Source organism: Triticum aestivum, chromosome 6A (genome assembly GCF_018294505.1).
Source record: "Triticum aestivum cultivar Chinese Spring chromosome 6A, IWGSC CS RefSeq v2.1, whole genome shotgun sequence".
Lineage (NCBI taxonomy): Eukaryota > Viridiplantae > Streptophyta > Magnoliopsida > Poales > Poaceae > Triticum > Triticum aestivum.
Genome location: NC_057809.1, coordinates 21,898,315 through 21,913,663, shown reverse-complemented (window position 1 = coordinate 21,913,663; position 15,349 = coordinate 21,898,315). Strand labels below are relative to the sequence as shown.

At 44.9% G+C, this 15,349-nt stretch overlaps 1 long non-coding RNA gene across 4 annotated transcripts; it reads right to left on the bottom strand.

Annotated features, from left to right (window-relative positions):
• Positions 1-1,742: 1,742 nt before the first annotated feature.
• On the bottom strand, positions 1,743-14,224 carry LOC123131740 (uncharacterized). Of its 4 annotated transcripts, none has more exons than XR_006464315.1 (9): positions 13,978-14,224; positions 13,595-13,874; positions 12,834-12,937; positions 12,167-12,747; positions 12,032-12,078; positions 11,759-11,873; positions 3,490-3,537; positions 2,352-2,429; positions 1,743-2,256 (listed from the first exon to the last, which is right to left on the bottom strand). It is a non-coding gene; the product is annotated as an uncharacterized lncRNA (long non-coding RNA). The 4 variants fall into 4 exon arrangements; XR_006464314.1 differs by having other exon boundaries at positions 12,167-12,242; XR_006464316.1 differs by having other exon boundaries at positions 12,032-12,082; positions 12,167-12,937.
• Between the last annotated feature and the right edge of the window lie 1,125 nt (positions 14,225-15,349).

The window sequence follows — 15,349 nt, the reverse complement described above, 5'->3', positions numbered from 1 at the left end:
TTTTGTTGAGGTCAATATAATATACCAATGTAACTATGAAAGACAGAGTTCTGAACGCTGATTTTCCACGTATTACTTCTCTAGCGAGCTCCTTAATGTCTAATGATTTTGATATATTGGGCAGGAACTCAGGAAGGTGCTGAGAAGGAGAGGCTGCAGCAAGGCATGGATGCGCTGCGAGTTGATGAGCCCATAGATGCGGATGGTGCAGGTCGGACCAGTGTGTCGAGGATTGGGGATGGCTTTGATTGAGGTTATGCTGCTCCTCAACAGTTAATCACATATTGCTCAGAAATAGGGTGATTATGGCTCTGTTTGTTCTGTAATATGATCATCTAGATTAAACTGGGGTTAATCTTTTTTTAGAACGGAGACGCTTCCGGCTTTAAATTAATAAAGCCCACATCATAGGCAGCGTAACAAACAAGTCACAGTCAAGCGAAACGAGCTCGGAGGCTCAGGCCACGCAGATACGGTATCTAGAGAGTTTAAACGGCCAAAAGAACGCCTACGGATAAGGTGGCAAGAGCATTAAAGACGTTTAGTTTCTGCACAATCAGTAAGTTAAATTAAGACCATGTAAGAAGCCAGTGATTGTGATCTTGTTGCTTGCACATGGCTGTAGCTGCTGTTGCTAGAATTATGTAGAATGGAACTAGTGAAGTACTAGTATTTTGACATCAGCTTAGGAACGTAGCAGTGATTCGTGTGTTTGTATGTTCTAGTTATCATTTCAAGGTAATTAGATTAGTAAGGAAGGATCTTACACACTGAGACATGAGTAGCATTCTTAAGACACCATGGAATTGTACGAATCACAAGATCGCAACAATTATTATGGTTTTTACGGCAAGCCAATGTAGAACGCCTACCAGTTCAAATCAGGACATTGCTACCAGTTCACCTTTAGATTATTTTACTTTAGCAGGAACATCTATTCCAGTCAAGCAGAACTGATTGTCCACATTTCTTTTGATAGATATATATAAGGGGGTATCGAAGCAGAAAACTTTTATCTGGTCATTGTTAGGTCTAAATCGTTGCCACCACTGATGTGTCTACTGTATTGATATGAGCAAAATTCAAATTAGTGAGCTTAAATATTTTCTCAAGGGATTAATATATATAGTACCTCATGTCGTAGCTGCTGAGTTCCCGCAGCCTTCAAGGGTGTAGAAACTTTCACTGGAACTTAGCCTTGTAAACTGTTACATATGACCCCTTACTCTTCACAAGATCACTAAAAAACCTGTGAAGCCATGTCCATGAGTACCTATTATACTTTGTCAAATATACCGTCTTCCCGCCTGTTTTGTTCAACCAGCATATTACTCTCTGTTGCTTTACTTTTCGAAGAGCCCTGCTTGGGCTGAGCTTTTCTTGTCTGTCCAATCTCCTTACCCATCTCCTCACCATTTTTTTTCTTTCAACCCAATCTCTCTAAAGCTTAATTATGTTCTTCAGTGTGTCAAATGGCAAAGTTGTTATGTATATAAGAGCACAGATTTAACAACAAACAATTAAGACCTTGTATACTATTATCTCTACTCCTAATGTCTCAGTACGTAAGTCGTTCGTTCGCTTCGTTTGTTCCCACCATCCCATCGATCTCCCCACCAGGCAATCCCTCCTCCCACCGATTTTTTTCCTCCCACCGAGAACCGAGACCGGTTTTCATTCATGCATCACAAGAACCAACCCAAACGTTCCATCCCCTTCCATATAAAACAACAAACCTTCCATCCTTTCCTTCCATTTACGACACCAATCAAATCAATTCATATGGAATCATATCGAAAAATCCCGTCACAAGAAGCTTCCATAAACAACAGTTTAATCAAATATTTTTACTCTTTCCATAGACAACAAACAATTTTCAAATCCTATCTTCCGATCGGGGCGGGCAAGGCCTGATTCTCCACGCTTCCAGGTTTGCATTCGGATCATGTGGATTTGAATTGTTTCTTCAAAGTTTGCCGTCGGATCAGGTGTGCGAGGCCAGATTCTTCAAACTTTGCCCCCGGTGCCGGCGCGGCTGCCAGGGAGCCACGGGTGCCAGCGATCCACAGGTTCCGGCGCGGCTGCGAGCGAGACACGGGTCCCGGCGCGGCTGCGAGCGAGCCACAGGTTAGTAACCTATACACAGTTTACTTCTGGAAGAACTAATGCGGGAAGAGACTGGTGTGACATAGGCCCAACTGTTCGTCCGATTAGTACATGTTCCTGACTGTTCTTGTGTCCTACCGAGGCATATACCTGTTGAAAGTATAAGTAGTCAACTGCTTTAAGTATACAACCAATGCATAGCAAGCCTTGACATATGTATACATTCAACCCTTTCGAAAACTTACTGTGTCAAGCCATGCCGTTGCTTCTTGAGAGGTATCCTAACCCCGGCTATAATTTTTCTGACGTTCTACCGAAGTAACCTGTACCAAGAACATGGCTCAAAGAGGATAATTTGTTTTATACATGCTTTCTATTCAACAAGCAACGCTATCAGAATAATAGCAGCACGAATATGATTGTGCAGTTTTAGATTAGCTCCATAGTGTTCCTTTTTTTAATTATCAAGAGCTTGTTAAAATAATTGTGGTAGATAATTGATATGGAATCCAGTATGCACTTATATGCACTTAGTTGACTATCTTCAGTTTCTATATATACTGATGGAACTATCTTCAGTTTGTATATATACTTGTCACAAATCAGTACTTGTCACAAATCACAAATCAGTACTTGGCACAAACCTATCTTGGTGGTCAAACATAGTGTTCCTCAAGCATATACTGATGGAACTATCCCTGCCATTTATTTGTATTTAGGTAAGAGTCCATGCATTTATTTGATTGGTCTGGTAGTTCATAATCCAAATATGTGAGGAGCACATATATACATATGAGCGTTACCAATGCATACAAAAATAAATGACATGGATAGTACAGTGATGACAGGGTGAAACTGTATGGAGAGAAATTGAGTGATGACACCAAAGCAAGAGCAAGGAGTAGACCGAAATAATTGGCAAGCACGCTTGTTACACTAACATGAAGGTCTACCGAAAAAATTCAGGATTTTGGAAATTTATTGTGTTTACAAAACAAGATCCATCTACAGGATTTTGTTTTCTATTTACTGTTCACCAGGGAGTACATGCTCCCTGGAGCCAAAACTCCAAGCAAGTTTGTCAGGTCAGTGGCGTATGAGAAATAAGATTTTGTCCGAGAAAAAATACTACAAATGGAGGACGAGATGATGCTGCCAGGCCAAAACAACATTTTCATGTTGTCCCCTGACTCTATGCTTTTCTGTGTGATTTCTACTCTCCTATTTTATTTTATTTTTTTGCTTTTCTTAATCTCGACCAGCCTAGGAAGAAGAAAACTTGAATCAAAGTAGTTAATCCATTGCACAACTCAATGCATTTCAAATTGTTCTGATGACTCCACCAAAATCATGCATATATAAAGATAATACAAGGTTAGTTACCTTCCTTTGTGCAGGACAAGAACTCTACCCGCTGCCATTTTACGGAACCTGTAACAAGCAATGCATTAGATGACAAAGCTGGTTATTGGACAGAAAAAACTGAAGAGAATCATTATTGTACCAAACATGCCAACAACTTACTTTACTTCTGTTCAATGTAGATTAAAGTGCGTTAAATATAGTATACGGTACTTATTGATCTGCTTTGCCAATGACAATTGTCTATGACAGTGATGTCCTCAAACGACTTGACCCCGTTTGGTTCTCGTTGGGAAAGGGTGAATCTTGCTAAGCAACACCGACAGCGACAAATGAAGGCGACAACTGGGCTCCGACAACCTCTTGGTGATATCACCAATGTTGATAGACTCCCCAAAGAGGGTCCACGTATATTGAATTGATAATTGATTGGTATTTGGTGATTGTTAAATTACTAATCTGAACAATCCCTTTCGCAAGCCATTGGAGCTGGCCCACAACCATCGAGTGGCTTGTTTATTCGTGAAGCAGATGTCCCGTATCCCTCGACCATAGAACTCCCGAAAGGGATTCCAGGTATAACTCATCAGCAATATTTAGATGCCTTCGATATTGGTGATTACTAATTTGAACAATCCCTTTCGCAAGCCGTTGCATCTGACCCACGACCATCGAGCAGCCTGATTATACATGAAGCACCAATCCCCTTTGCGTCAACCATAGAACACCACAAAGGTAGTCCAGGTATAACTTCCGAACTCACACCTCCTTTGAATTTCTAAATATAATGAAGAGGTAAAATTAATCAATCAGAGGGGACTGTTGCGAGTAATCTGGTTTGGTATTTAATTAATATATTGCAACCCTGATGGTGCATGATTTTATCCATAAATACTATTACTGTTCAAAATCGGATGCTAATGTGTGTATACCTACAACAACAGATGGAGCTACGAGGGGCCGTGCTGGCCAACGTAAAGGGACCTTATCAAAGGCAGAAAGGGATGTCATAAACGCACGGAGAAGAGCAACTTATAAGAAGAAAAAAAAAGAGCAAGGGTACCAAGAACAAAAGGATAAGTTGAACACAAAGAGACGAGAATCTTATCAGAAGAAGAAACAGCAGGAAGACCGACAGTGACAGATGGATGCGACAAATGGCCTCCAACACGCTCTTGGTGAAGACACCAATGTTAATATACTCCCCAAAGAGGGTCCAGGTATATGGAATTTGTGTAATGTTTTTAGTAATTTGCCTTCAATGTTCTTTCTTACTAACCCACAACTATTGAGCGGCCTGATTATACATGAAGCAACAATCCCCTCTGCGTCAACCATAGAACTCCCCATAGGTAGTCCAGGTATTACTTCCGAACTCACACCTCCTTTGATTTTCTACAAACATCCAAACAAAAATTTAATCCACCTCAGTGACCACTTCCTCGTAATCTGGTTTGGTATATAATTAATATATTGCAGTCATGACGGTGCATGATTGTAGAGGTAAATACTACTCCCTCCGTCCCAAAAATAATATATAGTTTGTACTAACTTTGTACTAAAATAAGTACAAAGTTGAGTCACTTATTTTGGGACGGAGGGAGTATTACTGTTGTACCTCCAGTCAACCATGAGAGCTTTGAACTTGATTGTTCTGGTTAGGATGCTAATGTGTATAGACCTACAACAACAGGTCCAGCTACGAGGGGTCGTGAGGGCCAACGTAAAGGGACATTATCAACGGAAAAAAATGATGTCATAAATGCACGGATAAGAGCAACTTATAAAAAGAAAAAAGAAGAGGAAGGGTACCAAGAAAAAAAGGATAAGTTTAACACACAAAGACGAGCAGCTTATGAGATGAAGACACCGAAGGACACAGACACATTAGATATTATAAATGCAAAGAGGCGAGCCGCTTATGAGAAGAAGAAGGAACAAGTAAACACGCAAAGACGGGAAACGGCTCAGAAACATCGAGATAGCTTAACACCAGAGCAGAAAGGGGAGATGAGTGCTCAGCGCCGACAGCGGGAGAAAGCTATCCGGAACACCCCGTGTGCTGAATCCATCGCGATGCCTCGTCCTGATTTAGCAACCTCAGCTACGGCGAGCGGTCACACCTTCAAATCTTACGGTATTCCTTGCATGTGTACTCCACATCTTATGTTCGTATGCATTAAACAAATATTTACTTGCATGTGTACTCCACATCTTATGTTCGTATGCATTAAACAAATATTTACTTGCATGTGTACTCCACATCTTATGTTCGTATGCATTAAACAAATATTTACTTGCTCTGTATCGGTGCAGCCGTCTACTGTAGCAGTACGATGGACGATAATATCCTCATGTTGGATCCTAGGCAACAATCCCATGGTGAACAAATTGATCGTGCTCCTACTGTCACCAAGAGCCCCGCATACAGTAGAAACACCGAAACCGATGGTACTTATCCTATCAGCAACCAGCTTTCATTTTGTAAACATTCAACAGTTGTTTATGACAACTCAAAAATGTTGTAGGTGCCTACCTAAGTAGAACCTTCGGTGACGGGGCTGTAGATGACGACCCAGTCGAAATCGATGATCACCTGAAAAGTGTCGACCAGCTAACCAGTGATCCGCTAACAATATCGGATAATGGAGCTGATGAGCAAAGGCATGAGTACAGAGCTCAGCATAGGACGAGAGAGCGAGCTTGCAAGGGAAGTATGGTGATGAACAAGCATCAGGAGGAAATTGGCAAGCGAAAATCATGTACGCATGTACCACATGGTGAGAGGAAGGCTCTGCTAGATCGTCGTAATGAAAGCTTTGCAGGTAGGGTGAAGACCAGAACCGTCAGGTCCATCTCCATACCGGAAATTAGCTCAACGGGACAACCAACCGTAGTTGAAGCACACGTTGCCTCAACCTCATCTAGCATGCCCGAGTACACGATCAGAACTGAAGGTAACACCCCCATCCTTACTCTCCTTGCGTCCCTTGAGACTGAACCCTCATTTGTGTTGTTTGGCAGCAGACGACATGGACGCTTACCTCAATGGTCTCATGAATGATAATGCCAATCCTGACGACCTCTTTGACGATGAATATTACCTGTTTGCTGGTGAAGGTATGTACACCCGCTTGAGCGTGATCCACATGTTGGGGGTATCACACTAATTAGAAACATTGTTTGCAGGCTCAGATGCTGATGACATGGAGCACAACGAATTGGAAGACTCAAGTCACAAAAACTATGACGACCATGATCCATTTGACTATGTGTACTCAAACCTCCCAGCCAACACACACATCCTGAAGCACGCCGCGAACTGCGACCACTGTAAGGCCAAAAAGTTTGTCAGCGAGGCCCCGGGATTCTGCTGTCGCAATGGGCAGATCGAGCTGAAGCAACCGGAGCCCATCCCGGAGCTCATGAGGCTTTGGTCTAGCACTGATGCGGACTCTAGGCATTTTCGGGAGAACATACGGTTCTTCAACGGACACTTCTCTTTCACAACCCTGGGCGTCAGTCTCGATGAAACATACACAAACATGAAGTCTGGGGTGTACACGTTCCGGGCGCACGGCACCATCTACCACAACGTTCATTCCTTCGGGCCAACATCTCGTCCAGAGCATCTACAATTGTACTTCTACGACGACGACCCAGGCCTAACCCATCGCAAGGCTGCCACCGAGCAATTAGACCAGGATGTCGTCAGAAAGTTAGTGCACATACTCAGGGAAAACCCGTACTCCCAGCAGTTTAGGAGTTTGGGTGCACACAGGGACAACCTCGACGATTACAGGATAGACCTCAACACTGACCAAAGACTAGACCAACGGAAGTATAATAGACCTCTGTCATCTGAGGTTGCTGCAATTTGGGTGGAGGGCACTGACCTAGCGAAGAGGTTCGATCGTAGGATTACACTTTGCGGGAATGACAACCAGAGGCACAGTATACATGTGACGGCTGGCTCGTATGACCCACTCTTCTACCCAAGGGGGGAGCTCAGTTGGCACCCAAAACTACCTAAACGCAATGTCCCTTGGCCGGTTGTGCAACAACCAAGAAGGGGACGTGATGATGATGATGAGGATGAGGATGCAGGTAAGCCGTATGCGTATTCTGTCGTTTTGATGTATTGTGCAGTTCTCATATGAATTCTAACTTCCGCTCTACTCATCCATCTGCAGAGGGGAATAGCAGGTTATGCGTCTCAGTGAGAGACTACTACTGTTACATGCTGCAGACACGACCTGGGATATTCAATCCCATACTCTGTGGAGCACGATTGCTCCAGCAATGGGGGGTCGACATGTACATCAAGAGTGAGAGTTGTAGGTTGAAATGGTATAGGAAGAACCAAACAAAGATCCGTGCCGACCTGTATAAAGGAGTTGTTGATGCAATTACATCCGGGGAGACCCGGGCAAGCACTGTTAGAGTAAGGATAGTGCTCCCTGGAACGTACCCAGGTGGCGACCGCGACATGAAGCGAAGGCATATGGATGCCATGGCAATTGTCCATACCTACGGGAAGCCTGACATCTTCTTGACCATGACCTGCAACCCTAACTGGGAAGAGATCGCGAATGAGTTGTTTCCTGGTCAGACAGCACAAGACCGACCTGATCTCGTGGCTCGTGTGTTCCATGGCAAGCTAGAGGCTATGAAAGAGTTGTTGTTCAAGAAGAATATCCTAGGTGTTGTTGTCGCATATGTATACGTAGTCGAGTTCCAGAAGAGGGGCCTCACCCACGCACACTTTTTGTTGATCATGGATTCTGCCTATAAGCTTGTCGTTCCGGAGCAGTATGATCGACTCATTTCTGCCGAGCTCCCAGACAAGCAGAAGTATCCTGAACTCCATGCCTTGGTGGTGAAACATATGATGCACGGACCATGCGGTGCTCTCAACCCCAAAAATGTGTGCATGCAACAGAACGAGTGCAAGTGCAGATACCCGCGGCCGTTCAATGAAAACACGGCACAGAGCAAGGACTCATACCCAGTTTATCATCGTCGAGATGATGGTCGGCAGGCTAAGGTCCGAGGTAAAATGTTGGACAACAGATGGGTTGTGCCGTATAACCCTTACCTTCTGCGGGTGTTCAATTGCCACATCAACGTTGAGGTTTGCTCCAGCATAAAGGCCGTCAAATACCTTTACAAGTACATATACAAGGGCCATGATAGGGCTTATTTCAGCATCGACCAGCCCGACGCCGATGGTAACATTGATGAGATCAAAAGATACGTAGACGCGAGGTGGGTTACTCCTCCAGAGACGATGTGGAGGATATTTGGCTTCCCCTTGTGTGCCAATGACCCGCCTGTCCTACAGTTGCCTCTTCATCTCCCGAATATGCACAGGGCGGCATTCAATGAGCAAGCTCACTTGACCGAGGTAGTCGCCTTTGAGAATGCTTCCAAATCCATGTTGACAGAGTATTTCAAAGCTAACCAAAAACACCCGTGGGCTAGGAATATATTGTACAAGGATTTTCCTGGAAGGTTCACATGGCAGAAGGGTAAGAAGTATTGGAAAGAGCGGGTGGAGCGTTATCAGATAGGTCGAATTGTGTCTGCCAATCCTGCCGAGGGGGAGCGATACTATCTGCGTGTGCTGCTAAACCATGTTGCTGGCAAGACATCCTATGAGGACCTTCTCATCGTGGACGGTAGGCTATGCGGGAGCTTTAGAGAGGCCGCCGAAAGGTTGGGACTCATCGAGGCAGGTAACACGCTCGACGATTGTCTTAACGAGGCAGAGCAGTGGGCGATGCCATGTTCGCTCAGGAGGCTCTTCGCAACAATTTTGGTGCACTGTGAGCCAGGCGACGTGCGTGGTTTATGGGATAGGCACTTCGAGCCTATGTCTGATGACTATCGGCGATCACACACGTGCCTGATTGAGGTGGAACAGATGGTGTTGCTTGACATTAGGGGCATGTTGTAGTCCATGGGCAAAGACATAGCTGATTTCGCTCTTCCATGCATTGACGATGCGTTCGACCCAACCGAGGGCGAGGCCAGAGAAGTGATCGAGGAATCCAACATCGATTTTGACATCAACGACACTAAATTGGCATCGTCGCTAAACTTGGAGCAGAGGTTTGCATACGATGAGATACTAGCTGCTGTTGAAGGCGGTGATGGGGGTGTGTTCTTTGTTGATGGCCCGGGAGGTACAGGGAAGACCTTCTTGTACAGGGTGCTTCTCGCCAAGGTTCGAAGCGAGGGAAACATCGCTATCGCTACCGCGACGTCAGGCGTCGCCGCTTCTATCATGCCTGGAGGTAGGACTGCCCACTCTAGGTTCAAGATCCCATTGAGCTGCGACGATGGCGCCTCATGCACCTTCACGAAGCAGAGTGGGACCGCCAAGCTACTGAGAATGGCCTCATTGATACTATGGGACGAGGCCACCATGACTAAGCGACAGGCGGTCGAGGCACTGGACAACAGCATGCGTGACATCATGGGAAGACGGGACCGACCCTTTGGAGGTAAAACTGTTGTGTTTGGCGGGGACTTCAGGCAGGTGCTTCCGGTCGTCAGGAGAGGGTCCCGGGGTCAGATAATCGATGCAACCCTCCGAAGTTCACATCTCTGGAAGGGTATGCGCCAGCTAAGGCTCGTGACCAACATGGTTTGCAGATTACTTGCTAAGGGTAGGCAATGGCACCGAGGAAGTTGACGATCAAGGAAACATACGACTCCCTGAAGATATTTGTGTGCCGTCTACGGGCGAGGGTGACGACCTGGAGAAGCTGATTGACCATGTGTTTCCGAGACTAGGTCACAACATGTCCGATCCGAATTACATGACTTCTCGCGCAATCCTCTCCACCACGAATGACAACGTCGACAAGATAAACATACGCATGGTAGAACGTTTTCGGGGAGAAGAAGTAATCTACCATAGCTTTGACAGTGCAGAGGACGATCCATATGGCTACTATGCTCCCGAGTTCCTTAATGGATTGACTCCCAACGGTCTGCCTCCGCATGCACTCAAACTGAAGCTCAACTGCCCTGTCATACTTCTGAGGAACATTGATCCGGCTAATGGTCTGTGTAACGGGACGAGGCTTGTGGTGCGAGGTTTCGAGAGGAACGCCATCGACGCAGAAATCGTGATTGGACAACACGCGGGTAGGAGGGTTTTGCTTCCTCGAATACCCCTATGCTCGTCCGACAACGACAAGTTTCCATTCAAGTTCAAGAGTAAGCAATTTCCTATAAGGCTTAGCTTTGCTATGACGATTAACAAGGCTCAAGGACAGACGATTCCGATTGTTGACGTGTACCTACCTAATCCGGTGTTCTCTCATGGTCAACTCTATGTCGCATTGTGTCGAGCCACCGTGAAGAGAAACATAAAGATCCTCATTGAAAAGGAGAAGAAGGAGAATGGCAAGAAGCAAAGCAGTAAATCAAAGAAGCGAAAAAGACTTGCCTTGTCCTTACAGACCTCGATGAAGAACATCGTCTATAAGGAAGTCCTTACAGGCTGAAGTCCGCTCTTAGATATGACAGAGGATTTACTCTTATGCTACATATAATTTGGTGCTCTTCGGTGTCGTTCTTGTACAGATCTCTATCTTTCGATGTTAGCAATTGAACTTTATTATGTTTATACTACAAGTCAAGTATTAATAATATTGCCTCGAATTTAAGACTTTGCAAGTTGCCAAATTTTGCTGTATGTGCATTATTTTTCGTTTTGCGTGTTTGCTTATGTATATTACTCTTTTGTTGTTTTGTAATAAATCATCTACTACATCTAAACTCGGCTTTGTTTTCCTGCACAAATATTGCACACTTCCACGGTCACTCCATTGTTGTAAAACTAAACTCCACTGGAATATATTCCAGTTTTCTCTAAAAAATATATAGTTAATTTACAAGTTCTGTAAATTTCATTTCCTGGTGTAAGGTTAAGGCATTGTGAAGTATATGGCATTAACGAAAACATTATTGTGTTCAATCATGTAGGAATTTCGAAGGAAAAGTTGCCATACAAGATTATTAGCAGACCAAGTTGTTATTTGTATTTCATAAAAGATTTAATTCAATCGAACAAGTACCCACATGTGTGATCAACCTGTTCATGCAATGAAGACAATCGTCCATGCTCATAATCTGGTAAAGGGTAGTGTAACAATGGATACAATAGCAGTCTTAATATGCTGACCAGACAATGAAAACTGAACCATACCATAGTATAAGCGTCATGTGAGAGGATCAATATTACATTACTGTTGAAATGAGTAGAGATGTTTACCCTGTAGACTGTAGACTGTATTTGTGCACTGCATATGATCCGACCCCGGCAAATAGGATTCCAAATAAAATAACCCACATGAAGCTCCAGCCGACTGAGAAGGCAACATGTTTGGCTGCGAGGATTTTATAAATAGCATTAGGCTAGCACTGGAGTGTGATACCAAATGAAACTGTGACATAGTTTCAGTTGCTAGCTGATAACATTGTTACACTGTTTGATTATTAGATTGGTAACAACCAAATTCTTTATCCTGGAATAATAAGAGCATACCTGTACATATATGTATTATACTGTCGCCGTAAGTTATTTACTGGTTACTGCCTATCAAAGAAATGTGTTAGCGTTGGTTCTCTAATAATGTCTACGGCAAACTGTTTTCACGCATCCAGAACTAATATTGGTTACCTTTGGCATTGGGTAAACATAGAGAAACTGGAATGGAGAAATTCATCCAACTTGTTCGAACTCCCATATATTAGGCCTGCAAATAGTGTATCGAGACTGTACATAACTTCCAATATATGGAATTTAGTATTTGTAAAAACTATTAAAGCATACAAGAAGAGCTAAGCACCGGAAAAAAGTGCATGTGGACCAAATCAGTAACAGGAAAGACCAAAGCATTATTTTTCAGTGAGAAATAAGTGAACAAAAAACTTTGTTATCTGTTCACCGTTACCACTTTAATAGTAGAGATGTTAGTGTGTACGCCGTGAATTCCTTATTGTGGTAATTAATCTTGGCGTATAAGCGATGATAAGTTCTTCATTTAATTAATACGATAATTTAATGTTTTAGTAAGTTCTGATCTTTGACATCTTTTTGATGGAAAAAGGAAGGAGAGCTGCTCCATACAGCAATATATGATATAACTGGAACAAGCTATAATTTGATGCCCAGTTGTCCTCATGTAAGCAAGGAGCATCAAGAAGGCGAGTTCCTCTAGGTATGAAAATCTCCGGATCTTTCTCTTCTCTAATCTAAAACTGTAATAATTATTAGATTATTTCAACTTGCATGACAAAGGGTCTGTTGGCACGACTGAAGAATCCTTGGAAATGAAAACTCTTACTCAGATATGTGAAGTCATGCCTCATGCCTGAAGCACATTCAACAAAAAGATAAGATGCTCCGGGGGATCAATCACAGCGATTTCCTTGACAAACGACACATGATCTGAATTTTTCAGCAACAAAAAAACTGTCAGACACCTCGGCTAGCAACAGGAAAAGGAGCAATGCAATGCAAAGTGATTACATGGTAGTACAATAGTAGAGGAGCATAGTAAAAATGTGCTGTATTAAGCTACAGCTTCAATGGGTTCTTCTCAAACAGCGTAAAGAGTAATTGCATTTCTGGGATGGTAGCTTAGCTCCATTCCTACAAGAAGGAACGGCTACAATTCTACAAGCACGATGACACTCTGGATCGAGGCGGCTGCCCGAATCTAATTCCAGAGAAGAAACCCATCAATTAACAGTCATTTACAAACTGAAAATTACTGTATGATAGTGCAAGCAGATCTCATTTTCAAAATGGAAAATACACTTCTCAGTTTTACAAACTGAAAATTATGACAGTACAAACTGAAAATACACCAACGTTGACCGTTCCTCCCCCAACCTTGTACAGGTATATACGACGGTCCATTTTCAGCAGTCATATGATTTTGCGTACTGTACATAAAAATCTGTACAAACTGCTCCAGAATAAAAGTTTTTGAAGAAGGAACTCTAAGGATTCCTGCAGTTTTCTGCAGTTTCAGTTTTCTACAGTTTTATCATCTCTGAAGATAAGTTGCAGCAAGCAAGCAAATAGGGAGGAGGGTGATACCTTCCGTGCTTGGCACAACGTCTCTGGCACAATGGTGGGAGGGGAACAGCGGCAGAAGAAGCATAGCCGGACAAGCGGTGGTCTTCCGTCCAACCAACCAACAGAGTGGAGGGAGGGGAAGAGGGAGGAGGGACCCTCCATGACGAGCTCCAGGCCTTCCATGGCGGACCTCCATGTCCATATCCCTGTCAGTGGAGAAGACCGGACCGTAGCTGCTGCTGTGGGTGAACCTTCCAAGGCGTCCTGCTCCTGGTCATGGTGGCCCTTCCATGGCGTCGTCCTGGTAATGGAGACGGGGTCAGAGAGGGAGAAGAGACGGGGGTGGGTGAATCAAATCAAGTCCAGATGAGCACCAGCGAGGGAGCTAGGAAGGGGTGACGCACCGCACGGCGTTGGAGTGGAGGAAGGCCGTTGCAGATCGAGTCGACGCACTCGAAATCAGCCACCGGAGAATAAAAATTAGATCTTGGCGACGACGACGGAGCCAATGGAGAGGCTCCGGCGACGCGGGCGAGGGAGAGGCTCCGGCGACGCGGGCGAGGGAGAGGCTCCGGCGACGCGAGCTAGGGAGAGGCGCCGGCGACGCAGGCGAGGGATTCGGCTGAGCGAGACAGAGAGTGGATGAGTGAGCGAGAGAGTGGACGAGGTGGGAGGGTAGTTTTGGAAAAAGCAAAAACAATTGTACGTGGCGAACTTAGTACTAGAAACTCCTAGCGAAAAATATATCTGTACAGAGAGAGTATAAAATATCATTTGTATATGTTTATATATTTATATGTAATTAGCAGTATCCAGTTTTTATTGCAAATAAAAAATGTGTTAGTCTGACTTTTTATATGTTCCACTTTGTTCACCAGAGATCAAAAAATGATGGATTCTAATGATGTTTTAGAAATATCATCTCACATAGACTTTAATTATTGCCGAAAAAGACTTCCGCCCTGCTTTATATATAAAGCAATGATCATCGATCAACCACAAACCACCGCATACAACACACACCCACACACACCCGGGGCAGGATACAGAGGTGCTGCAGAACAGCTACAAACTCCAAGCAGAACCTAACACACTATAGGTTGGAAGATAAATCATCGCTAGATTTCGAAGAAGCCCTTGATGTGACACCACGAAGAGGAACAGCCGAACATCGATGGATCGGGGCCTCGAAAGTGGCGTCTTCAAGAAGATCACGACACCGTAGCGCCACCACTGCCCGATCCAAAGGATCATGGTCTTCACCCGGAGCGTCCTGAAGCATCAAGAACAACCATGATGGAGCCTTCAGGAAGGTTACGATGCCCACAGACACCGCCGCCGTCAGTCGGCCGAAGGCAAACAAAGTTTTCACCCTGGTAAGCACTATCCACCGGCGGAATAGGGTATGCGCAACCAAAACAGGCCGGCCACCCCCACTACCCAACGTACAAAGCTAGCCGCTACGTCGCCCTCACGGGCATGGCCGCTAGCCAGCACCCGAGCCGCTCGCCCCGCCCACGGCCACCGCAGCTCCCACCACCTAGGCCGCCGGCCCGGCATCCAGGACCACCTCCACCCATCACCACAGCCCATAGCCACCACCGACCGATGAGGGGGCAGAAGGCCCCTCCTTCCACCCCCAAAGCGAGCCCCTTGACGAGATCAGGGATGAGCCGGCCAGATCTGGGGGGGGGGCACTACCGTCAGCGACGACGAGCCAGGATGCATACCGAGGACCAGGGCACCGTCGTGCATGACGGCAAGGCCGGGAAGCAC